Source organism: Convolutriloba macropyga, chromosome 5 (assembly GCF_964194025.1).
Source record: "Convolutriloba macropyga chromosome 5, txConMacr16.3, whole genome shotgun sequence".
NCBI lineage: Eukaryota > Metazoa > Xenacoelomorpha > Acoela > Convolutidae > Convolutriloba > Convolutriloba macropyga.
Genome location: NC_134472.1, coordinates 22,206,116 through 22,217,732, shown reverse-complemented (window position 1 = coordinate 22,217,732; position 11,617 = coordinate 22,206,116).

The window sequence follows — 11,617 nt, the reverse complement described above, 5'->3', positions numbered from 1 at the left end:
CTGATGCGCTCACGCCTCAGCCAACATTTTTCAAGTCCTGTTCTGATCCTTTAAATTTTCTATGAATTTAGCAGACGTTCGATAAATTTGTTAGATTTCAGTGACCAAATGTGCAAAACTTCGTTGCAATACTGATAAAAAGTTTTGTGTTAACAAATTGTCCTTCAAAATATTCCAGTCCGTATTTCCGGATTTATCAGCTGTTCCTTATATCGCGTATACATTTTCTAGGACTATGTCCATCAACTCGATGAATTCACTTTTGTTGATGAGAGTTGATGCAGAGGTGCATGTTTCAGTTAACAGATAATATCAGCTGATGCAACCACAAAGACTCACAAAAACTTCCTGATCATCTTAATAGTGGTTGCATTTCACCTTAACCAAAAAAACAGCTCCTGAATTTTGCAATCGGCTCCGAAATTTAAGAATGGGTATGAAAGATTGTTTTTGGGTGGAGTTTGGAATCTAATGAAAAAAATGAGGTCCAGGTCTTTCAACAGTGCGGTGAAAGTTCAATGCCAATGACTGGTGAGGATCATCTACTTTCAATCGACAGTGAAGGATAAAGGAACATAAACGATTGAGTAGACTTTCTAAGTTGTTGATAAGATTTAAAATTTTTGATCCTTGAACAGCAAAACCTTTGCTCTGGCTCACTGTGTTGGGACAAAACTTTTCAAAAAATAAATCTATATCAGGAAAAAGAACAAAGAATAGTGGTTTCTGTGAACACTGTTCAAATTTTGCTGCAAGCATCATCAACACAAGAGGGTTACTTATTGTAGGAATGTTCTGATAGTTTCTTCAAAGTTTTCAAAATGTGTTTTGTAGGTAAATTTTTCAAGACTACAAGAGTTGGGCTTAGAACCGTTAACCGACTGCTTATTTACATAACGACCAATGGATGAGAAAATTTTGTGAAAACTATCGTCATTACAATCTTCCGTAAGTTGGCCATATGTTTAACGAAAATATTTGAGTGTTGTTGTTTTTCGGATTAAGTTGTTTTTATACTAAAAATTGCTGGTTGACACGACTTATATGTTTGGTCGTTTTTTTCTGTACTTTTACTAGAAATGTTCTCAGATACTCCTTTTTAAAATCTTTGTCGGTCATTCTAGTTTTGACCAACAATTTTAATATTTAAAAAAAGAAAGATTATTCCTGTCCTTTTTAAAATTTCAAACGGCTTGATTTCTTTGTATACGTAATTCTTAAAGTTGTCCAGCAGTGGGAAACATTAAGCTTGCTGTTGAAGACTGAGATCAGTGCAAATTGATCTGTTACTTAAAAAATTAATTGTCGAGGATTCACAAGGCATGTTAAGGTGTGTTACTTTCAAGGAAAACATCACAATTTTTTAAAAAACGAACTTCAAGAGAAAATTTAGCGGTATAGCACTTTTTAACTTTCATAAAGAAGGTAAACTGCATTTTGAGGTTGTTATTTTTTTCCCTGGAGCTTGTCTTCTAAGTCAGTATCATTGGGGTTTTGGCGTCTAAAGTTGTGATTCTCTCAAACCTCAGCCGACAATTTTCCAGTCATAACCTGATCTTTTCAACATTCTACGAATTTAGCAGACGTTTGATTTTTTTGTAAGATTTCAGAGACGAAATCTGGAAAACGTTTGTCGTTTTACTGATAAAAATTCTGTGTTAACAGCTTGTCCTTCAAAACATTCCAGTCCATATCACCAGTTTCAGCAGCTGTTCTTTATTTCGTGTTTAAATTTTCTCAGGCTATATCCATCAACTCGATGAATTCACTTCTGTTGGTGAGAGTTGATGCAGAGATGCATGTTTCAGATATAACAGATAATGTCAGCTGATGCAACCACAAAGACTCACAAAAATTTCATGATAATTTTAATAATGGTAGCATTTCACCTTAACGAAAAAACAGCTCTTGTATTTTGCAATCGGCTTTGAAATTTAAGAATGGGTATGAAAGATTGTTTGTGGGTGAAGTTTGGAATTAAATGAACACAATGAGGGCCAGGTCATTCAATTTTGCGATGAAAATTTAACGCCAATGACTGGAGAAGGTCGTCTACTTTCAATCGACAGTGAAGGATAAAGGTACATAAACGACTGAGTAGACTTTCTGAGCTGTTGATAAGATTCAAAAATTTTGATCCTTGAACAGCAAAATCTTTGCTCTGGCTCACTGTGTTGGGACAGAACTTTTTTAAAAACAAATAACTATCAGGAAAAAAAACAGAAAGGTGGTTTCTGTGAGCACTGTTCAAATTTTGCTACAAGCATTATCAACACAAGAGGGTTACTTTTTGTAAGAATGTTCTGATAAATTCTTCAAACTTTTCAAAATGTGTATTGTGAGTAAACTTTTCAAGACTACAAGAGTTGGGCTTAGAACCATTAACCGACTGCTTATTTGCAAAACGACCATTGGATGAGAAAGTTTTGCAAAGTTATCGCCATTTCAATCATCCGTAAGTTGGCCATATTTTCAATGACAAGATTCGAGTACTGTTGTTTTTTGGATTAGGTTTTTTTTATACTGAAAATTGCTGGTCGACAAGATTTATATGTTTGGTCACCATTTTCGATACGGTCTTACAAACCCTATATTTCAAAAAAATATAGAATTGTCCCTGTCCTTCTTGCAATTGAAACAAGCTTGACTTCTTTGTACACGTAATTCTTAAAATTGTCAACCAGAGGGAAAATTTTTGTTTGCGGTTGAAGACTGAGATCAGTGCAAATTCATCTGTTACTTAAAAAATTATTTGTCGAGGATTCACAAGTCATGTTAAGGTGTGTTACCTTCAAGGAAAACATCACAATTTTTTAAAAAACGAACTTCAAGAGAAAATTTAGCGGTATAGCACTTTTCAACTTTCATAAAGAAGGTAAACTGCATTTTGAGGTTGTTATTTTTTTCCCTGGAGCTTGTCGTCTAAGTCAGTATCATTGGGGTTTTGGCGTCTAAAGTTGTGATTCTCTCAAACCTCAGCCGACAATTTTCCAGTCATAATCTGATCTTTTCAACATTCTACGAATTTAGCAAACGTTTGATTTTTTTGTAAGATTTCAGAGACGAAATCTGGAAAACGTTTGTCGTTTTACTGATAAAAATTCTGTGTTAACAGCTTGTCCTTCAAAATATTCCAGTCCAGATCACCATATTCATCAGCTGTTCCTTATATCGTGTTTAAATTTTCTAAGTCTATATTAATCAAATCGATCAAATCACTTTTGTTGGTGAGAGTTGATGCAGAGGTGCATGTTTCAGATAACAGTTAATATCGGCTGATGCAACCACAAAGACTCAGAAAAACTTCCTGAAAATCTTAATAGTGGTTGCATTTACCCTTAACGAAAAAAACAGGTCCTGAATTTTGCAATCTGCTTCGAAAATTCAAAGTGGGTATGAAAGATTGTTTGTGGGTGGAGTTTTCAATGAAGTAAATGAGGGCCATGTCATTCAAAAATGCGATGAAATTTTAATGCCACTGACTGATGAGGATCGTCGACTTTCAATTGACAATGAAGGATAAAGGAACATAAACGTCTAAGTAAACTTTCTAAGCTGTACATAAGGTTAAAAAGTTTTTGATCATTGAACCACAAAACCTTTGCTCTGGCTCACTGTGTTGCGACAAAACATTTTTAAAAAGAACTTTTTATCAGATAAAAAACACAGAGAGTTGGTTTCTGTGAACAATGTTCAAATTTTGCTACAAGCATCATCAACACAAGAGGGTTACTTATTGTAAGAATGTTCTGATAGTTTCTTCACAGTTTTTAAAATGTGTTTTGTAAGTAAATTTTTCATGTCTAAAAAAAATTCGCTGAGAACCGTTAACCGACTGCTTATTTGCTTAACAACCAATGGATGAGAAAATTTCATGAAAAATATCGTCATTTTTAGCATCCGTAAGTTGGCGATATCTTTAGTGAATATATTTGAGTACTGTAGTTATTTGGATTAACATTTTAATTCGGAAAATTGCGACTTATATGTTTGCTCGTTATTTTTTACACTTTTACGAGAAATCTGCTTAGATACTACCATTTAAGAATTTATCGGTCTCTCTGGTTTTGTCTTACAATCCCTATATTTAAAAAAATATATAGAACGGTCCCTGTCCTTCTTGCAATTGAAACAAGCTTCACTTCTTTGTACACGTAATTTTTAAAATTGTCAACCAGAGGGAAATTTGTTGTTTGTGCAAATTCATCTGTTACTCAAAAAATTAATTGTCGAAGGATTCACAAGGCATGTTAAGGTGTGTTACTTTCAAGGAAAACATCACACGTTTTTTAAAAACGAATTTCAAGAGAAGTTGTAGCGGTATAGCAATTTTCAACTTTTATAAGGACGGAAAACTGCATCCTGAGATTGTTAATATTTTCCCTGGAGCTTGCCTTTCAAGTCAGTATCATTGGGGTTATGGCGTCTAAAGTTGTGATGCTCTCAAACCTCAGCCGACAATTTTCCAGTCATATTCTCATCCTTTAAATATTCTACGAATTTAGAAGACGTTTGATTTTTTTGTAAGATTTCAGAGACAAAATCTGGAAAAATTTTGTCATATTACTGATAAAAACTCTGTGTTAACAGCTTGTCCTTCAAAACATTCCAGTCCATATCACCAGTTTCAGCAGCTGTTCTTTATTTCGTGTTTAAATTTTCTCAGGCTATATCCATCAACTCGATCAAATCACTTTTGTTGGTGAGAGTTGATGCAGAGGTGCATGTTTCAGATAACAGATAATATCGGCTGATGCAACCACAAAGACTCACAAAAATTTAATGATAATTTTAATAGTGGTAGCATTTCACCTTAACAAAAAAACAGCTCCTGAATTTTGCAATCGGCTTTGAAATTTAAGAATGGGTATGAAAGATTGTTTGTGGGTGAAGTTTGGAATTAAATGAACACAATGAGGGCCAGGTCATTCAATTTTGCGATGAAAATTTAACGCCAATGACTGGAGAAGATCGTCTACTTTCAATCGACAGTGAAGGATAAAGGAACATAAACGACTGAGTAGACTTTCTAAGCTGTTGATAAGATTTAAAATTTTTGATCCTTGAACAGCAGAACCTTTGCTCTGGCTCACTGTGTTGGGACAAAACTTTTTAAAAAATAACTCTATATCAGGAAAAAAAGAATAGTGGTTTCTGTGAGCACTGTTCAAATTTTGCTACAAGCATCATCAACACAAGAGGGTTACTTTTTGTAAGAATGTTTTGATAATTTCTTCAAACTTTTTAAAATGTGTATTGTGAGTAAACTTTTCAAGACTACAAGAATTGGGCTTAGAACCATTAACCGACTGCTTATTTGCAAAACGACCATTGGATGAGAAAATTTTGCAAAGCTATCGCCATTTCAATCATCCGTAAGTTGGCCATAGTTTCAATGACAAGATTCGAGAACTGTTGTTTTTTGGATTAGGTTTTTTTATACTAAAAATTGCTGATCGACAAGATTTATATGTTTGGTCACCATTTTCGATACGGTCTTACAATCCCTATATTTCAAAAAAATATAGAATTGTCCCTGTCTTTCTTGCAATTGAAACAAGCTTGACTTCTTTGTACACGTAATTCTTAAAATTATCAACCAGAGGGAAAATTTTTGTTTGCGGTTGAAGGCTGATATCAGTGCAAATTCATCTGTTACTTAAAAAATTATTTGTTTCACAAGTCATGTTAAGGTGTGTTACTTTCAAGGAAAACATCACAATTTTTTAAAAAACGAACTTCAAGAGAAAATTTAGCGGTATAGCACTTTTCAACTTTTATAAAGAAGGTAAACTGCATTTCGAGGTTGTTATTATTTTCCCTGGTGCTTGTCTTCTAAGTTAGTATCATTGGGGTTTTGGCGTCTGCGTCTAGAGTTGTGATTCTCTCAAACCTCAGCCGACAATTTTCCAGTCATAATCTGATCCTTTAAATATTCTACGAATTTAGCAGACGTTTGATTTTTTTGTAAGATTTCAGAGACGAAATCTGGAAAACGTTTGTCGTTTTACTGATAAAAATTCTGTGTTAACAGCTTGTCCTTCAAAATATTCCAGTCCATATCACCAGATTCATCAGCTGTTCCTTATATCGTGTTTAAATTTTCTAAGTCTGTATTAATCAACTCGATCAAATCACTTTTGTTGGTGAGAGTTGATGCAGAGGTGCATGTTTCAGATAACAGATAATATCGGCTGATGCAACCACAAAGACTCAGAAAAACTTCCTGAAAATCTTAATAGTGGTTGCATTTACCCTTAACGAAAAAAACAGGTCCTGAATTTTGCAATCTGCTTCGAAATTTCGAAGTGGGTATGAAAGATTGTTTGTGGGTGGAGTTTTCAATGAAGTAAATGAGGGCCATGTCATTCAAAAATGCGATGAAATTTTAATGCCAATGACTGGTGAGGATCGTCGACTTTCAATTGACAATGAAGGATAGAGGAACATAAACGTCTAAGTAAACTTTCTAAGCTGTACATAAGGTTAAAAAGGTTTTAATCATTGAACCACAAAACCTTTGCTCTGGCTCACTGTGTTGCGACAAAACATTTTTAAAAAGAACTTTTTATCAGATAAAAAACACAGAAAGTTGGTTTCTGTGAACAATGTTCAAATTTTGCTACAAGCATCATCAACACAAGAGGGTTACTTATTGTAAGAATGTTCTGATAGTTTCTTCAAAGTTTTTAAAATGTGTTTTGTAAGTAAATTTTTCATGACTAAAAAAAATCCGCTGAGAACCGTTAACCGACTGCTTATTTGATTAACAACCAATGGATGAGAAAATTTCATGAAAACTATCGTCATTTTTAGCATCCGTAAGTTGGCGATATGTTTAATGAATATATTTGAGTACTGTAGTTATTTGGATTTACATTTTAATTCGGAAAATGGCGACTTATTTGTTTGCTCGTTATTTTTTTACAATTTTACGAGAAATCTGCTTAGATACTACTTTTTAAAGATTTGTCGGTCTTTCTGGATTTGTCTTACAATCCCTATATTTCAAAAAATATATAGAATTGTCCCTGTCCTTCTTGCAATTGAAACAAGCTTGACTTCTTTGTACACGTAATTCTTAAAATTGTCAACCAGTGGGAAATTTGTTGTTTGTGCAAATTCATCTGTTACTTAAAAAATTAATTGTCGAGGATTCACAAGGCATGTTAAGGTGTGTTACTTTCAAGGCAAACATCACACTTTTTTTAAAAACGAATTTCAAGAGAAAATTTAGCGGTATAGCACTTTTCAACTTATATAAAAAAGATAAACTGCATTTTGAGGTTGTTATTGTTTTCCCTGGAGCTTGTCTTTTAAGTCAGTATCATTGGGGTTATAGCGTCTGAAATTGTGATGCTCTCAAACCTCAGCCGACAATTTTCCAGTCATATTCTGGTCCTTTAAATATTGTACGAATTTAGCAGACGTTTGATTTTTCTGTAAGGTTTCAGAGACAAAATCTGGAAAACGTTCGTCGTTTTACTTATAAAACTTCTGTGTTAACAGTTTGTCCTTCAAAATATTTCAGTCCATATCACCGGATTCATCAGCTAATCCTTATATCGTGTTTAAATTTTCTAAGTCTATATCCATCAACTGGATTAATTCACTTTTGTTGGTGAGAGTTGATGCAGAGGTGCAGGTTTCAGATAACAGATAATATCAGCTGATGCAACCACAAAGACTCACAAAAACTCCCCGATAATCTTAATAGTGGTTGCATTTCACCTTAACGAAAAAAAACAGCTCCTGAATTTTGCAATCGGCTTCGAATTTTAAGAATGGGTATGAAAGGTTGTTTGTGGGTGAAGTTTGGAATTAAATGAAGAAAATGAGGGCCACCTTCAATATTGCGATTAAAGTTTAATGCCACTGACTTGTGAGGATTGTCGACTTTCAATTGACAATGAAGGATAAAGGAACATAAACGACTAAATAGACTTTCTAAGCTGTAGATAAGGTTAAAAACTTTTGACCTGGCTCACTGTGTTGGGACAAAACTTTTTAAAAAGAACTGTTTAACAGAAAAAAAATACAGAAAGTTGGTTTCTGTGAACACTGCTCAAATTTTGCTAAAGGCATCATCAACACAAGAGGCTTACTTATTGTAAGAATGTTCTGATAGTTTCTTCGAAGTTTTTAAAATGTGTTTTGTAATTAAACTTTTCATGACTGCAAGAATTCGGCTGAGAACCGTTAACCGACTGCTTATTTACATAACGACCAATGGATGAGAAAATTTTGTGAAAACTATCGTCATTACAATCTTCCGTAAATTGGCCATATGTTTAACGAAAATATTTGAGTGTTGTTGTTTTTCGGATTAGGTTTTTTTATACTGAAAATTGCTGGTCGACACGACTTATATGTTTGGTCGCCATTTTCTATACTTTTACTAGAAATCTGCTCAGATACTCCTTTTTAAAAATCGGTCATTCTAGTTTTGGTTTTCAATCCCTATATTTCGACAAAAAATGTAGAATTGTCCCTGTCCTTCTAACAATTGAAACAAGCTTGACTTTTTTTACACGTAATTCTTAAAATTGTCAACCAGTGGGAAACCTTTGTTTGCTGTTGAAGACTGAGACCAGAACAAGCTCCTCTGTTACCTAAAAATTACTTGTCGAGGATTCACAAGGCTTGTTGAGGTGTGTTACTTTCAAAGAAGACATCACTATTTTTTTGAAAACGAAATTCAAGAGATGTTTTAATCTTTTATAAAGAAGGTAAACTGCATTTTGAGATTGTTATTTTTTTCCCTGGAGCTTGTCTTTTAAGTCAGTATCATTGGGGTTATGGCGTCTAAAGTTGTGATGCTCTCAAGCCTCAGCCGACAATTTTCCAGTCATATTCTGATCCTTTAAATATTCTACAAATTTAGCAGACCTTTGATAGCAGACTTTTCCCGGCCTCGCTTTTTTTCCTCTAAATCTTTTTCAACCAGTTCTTCATAGCAAGCTTGTTTAAACATTTTTGGTAGTGCATACTGTTCTCAGCACATTCATTCCAATATGAGATTCATTTTGAATATACGTATGATGATTTGGGTAATGTTGGCACTTTTTTCGTCAGAGAAATAACGTGCCGTTGAATTTTAGAAACCGGAGCCATTTTGAGGCTAATGAAAAATTTGAAAAGTCGCAGGGCTTCGAAGCGATAGAAATAGACAATACCTTTTAAATGATCACTGCATTTTGTCAAAATGAATTTTGATTTATCAACCACTAAAGGCTGAAACATATGCAGTTGATGTTTTTCGGCGGTCGATCAAAAGATTCAAAAAATTTTCAGAGCCCATTTTTTTCTCCAAAAATAAGCACCATGACGGTGCTTTTTTCAGAATATTTAATAAAAAAAACTGGGTTACATCAAAAGTAAAAGAAATTAATGTCCTAATCTAGTTTGGTTAGAAGGCTACGCATAATTTTCAAACAAAAATAACCACCCAAAACTTGCAAAAGTTAACATAACCGACTAACGACCCGCGAGTGGTTGACTTCGGTATTCGCCAGCTAGGGCTTAGGGATGCTGGCATTAGAGGGTTAGCAGTGTGTGTGTGTGTGGGGGGGGGGGTTCCAGGGATAAAAGGTAGCGTTGGGAGGGCTGGAGGAGAAGGGAATTCAAATAGCCAAGTAGAAGAGAATGGATGGAGGACGAGTTAGGGGTTTCAAACAGTCAAACTTTAACATTCAGAATCGCTCTTCCCACCACGAGACTATCATCGAAAACAGTTTCAGTTAATGGCAATCTTAGATACTATTAAGACTTAAGGCTCTAAGAGAGCAACTCAACCACTTAATGCACTCTGGGTTTTATCTGTTTATCCCATTTTTCAGAAAAAAGTTGAAAGCGTCAGACAAACATCCCTCAGGCGAGAAGTTGCGCAAAATAGACCACATGACTATTATATTGCTACAAAATTCGCTTGAGCGCGATTAACAAAAAACGGAGTTGCCTCAAAAAAAGTGAGAGGCTTATTGTTTGAACCCTACGTATAATTTTCATTAAAAACAACAACGCAACAGTCGTAACAATAGTACATTTTTTCCTGAACAGTGAGAAATTTTAAAACTGCTAATTATTAATAGTATTAAGTAATGAGTAACATAGAAATTTTCAATGAAGATTTTCGGGTCCTTTTCTATAATCACGAGGACTTTTTCTCTAAAGTAAGAAAATTTGTACCAACACTCTTGATGTAGCCAGCTGTTGTTCAAGACTTTACCAATTTGAATTGAAGTCTTTCATGATGATAGACAGCATGATTAGAACGTTTAAAGTTTTAGGAACAATTTTCTTAACAATTTGAAAATCGTCAAACTTTCATGGTTTTTCAACCCTCATAGTTTGAGAACTATTTTAAAGAGAAAATAAAGTGGATGTCATAAAGCGGCCAACATTATTGTTTTTGTTTTCACTTGAATTTAATTGACAGAAACAGTTAGTTTAATGGAAAGATAGCTCAATATTATCAGATTTCTGCAACTTAAATCATGTTTAAGAAAAAACTATAAAAACGATAAAACTTTGAATGCTAAATACTAAATACCCAGTTTCCTCCATACGCCTCCATTTTTAAATTAAATAAAATAGGTTTTTAAAATTTTCCGCAAAAATTAATCTTTCATGACGATTAATTAAACGTCGAACGTACCTCAAAATGGCGATACAGGTCCAGCAACCTAATTTTCACATAAAAAGAGCTGGACAACAAAGCTGGTACCAGGAAGCGTTCTGAGAACGTTGCTGAACAAAAAAATCTCCGAAAAAAAGAAGTCAAAATTAGAATCTCTTTTCCTTAGAAATTGAAAACATTGAATCTTGAGCAAATTCAAATTTCAGATATAACAGATATAACAGAAATGATACTTGATCTTGCGAAATGTACAAGTAAAATTCTATATTTTTTGTCGAATCAAATTTTTTCGCACGATTGATCGGAGTCCTCTTGCTGGAAGAAGTATTAAAAATATCTTATTTGTAGTTACTTGAGGAAGAGGAATATATTTTACCTAGTAAAATATGAGGTGCATGATTATGGCGCCAGTCAACCGACAATTTTTCTATTCTTACTAATTTATAATTTCGCTGTTTTAGAGGTGTTACTGTTTGTGCGTTTCTCACGATGGCCCTAACAAAAATATAGTCCCAGTCCCCTATTATATATTTCAACGCCATTTGTTGGATTATATCGGCGTTAAAATATATCTTTTCAGTGCCAACTTTGACATTCTCGGCAAATTCCTGCCGGAAATGAGCGTTTTTAGAAAGATATAACGGATTAGTATCTATACAATGAGTTTACGGTTCTAATCAATTGGTGCGGATAAGTTCATTGTCGGCAAAAAATTCAAGCGTATAGCCCGCAATTGCTGTAAATATACCATAATGCGGCTCTGACGAAATTCAATTTGATAGTCGTTCTTATTTATTACATGACTCGTTTATGGTTCGCTTTGATCTTAGAAAGCAAAAAATTTATATGCACTGAAAAATTGTCGAAATTAGTTTTCGCAATTCAAAACATCCGAGCTTACAGAAGTCTTAAATCAAACTCGGTCTTCAAATTGCAAGATGATTTTGAAGATATTTTGCGTTGCTCAGTTGTAATTTC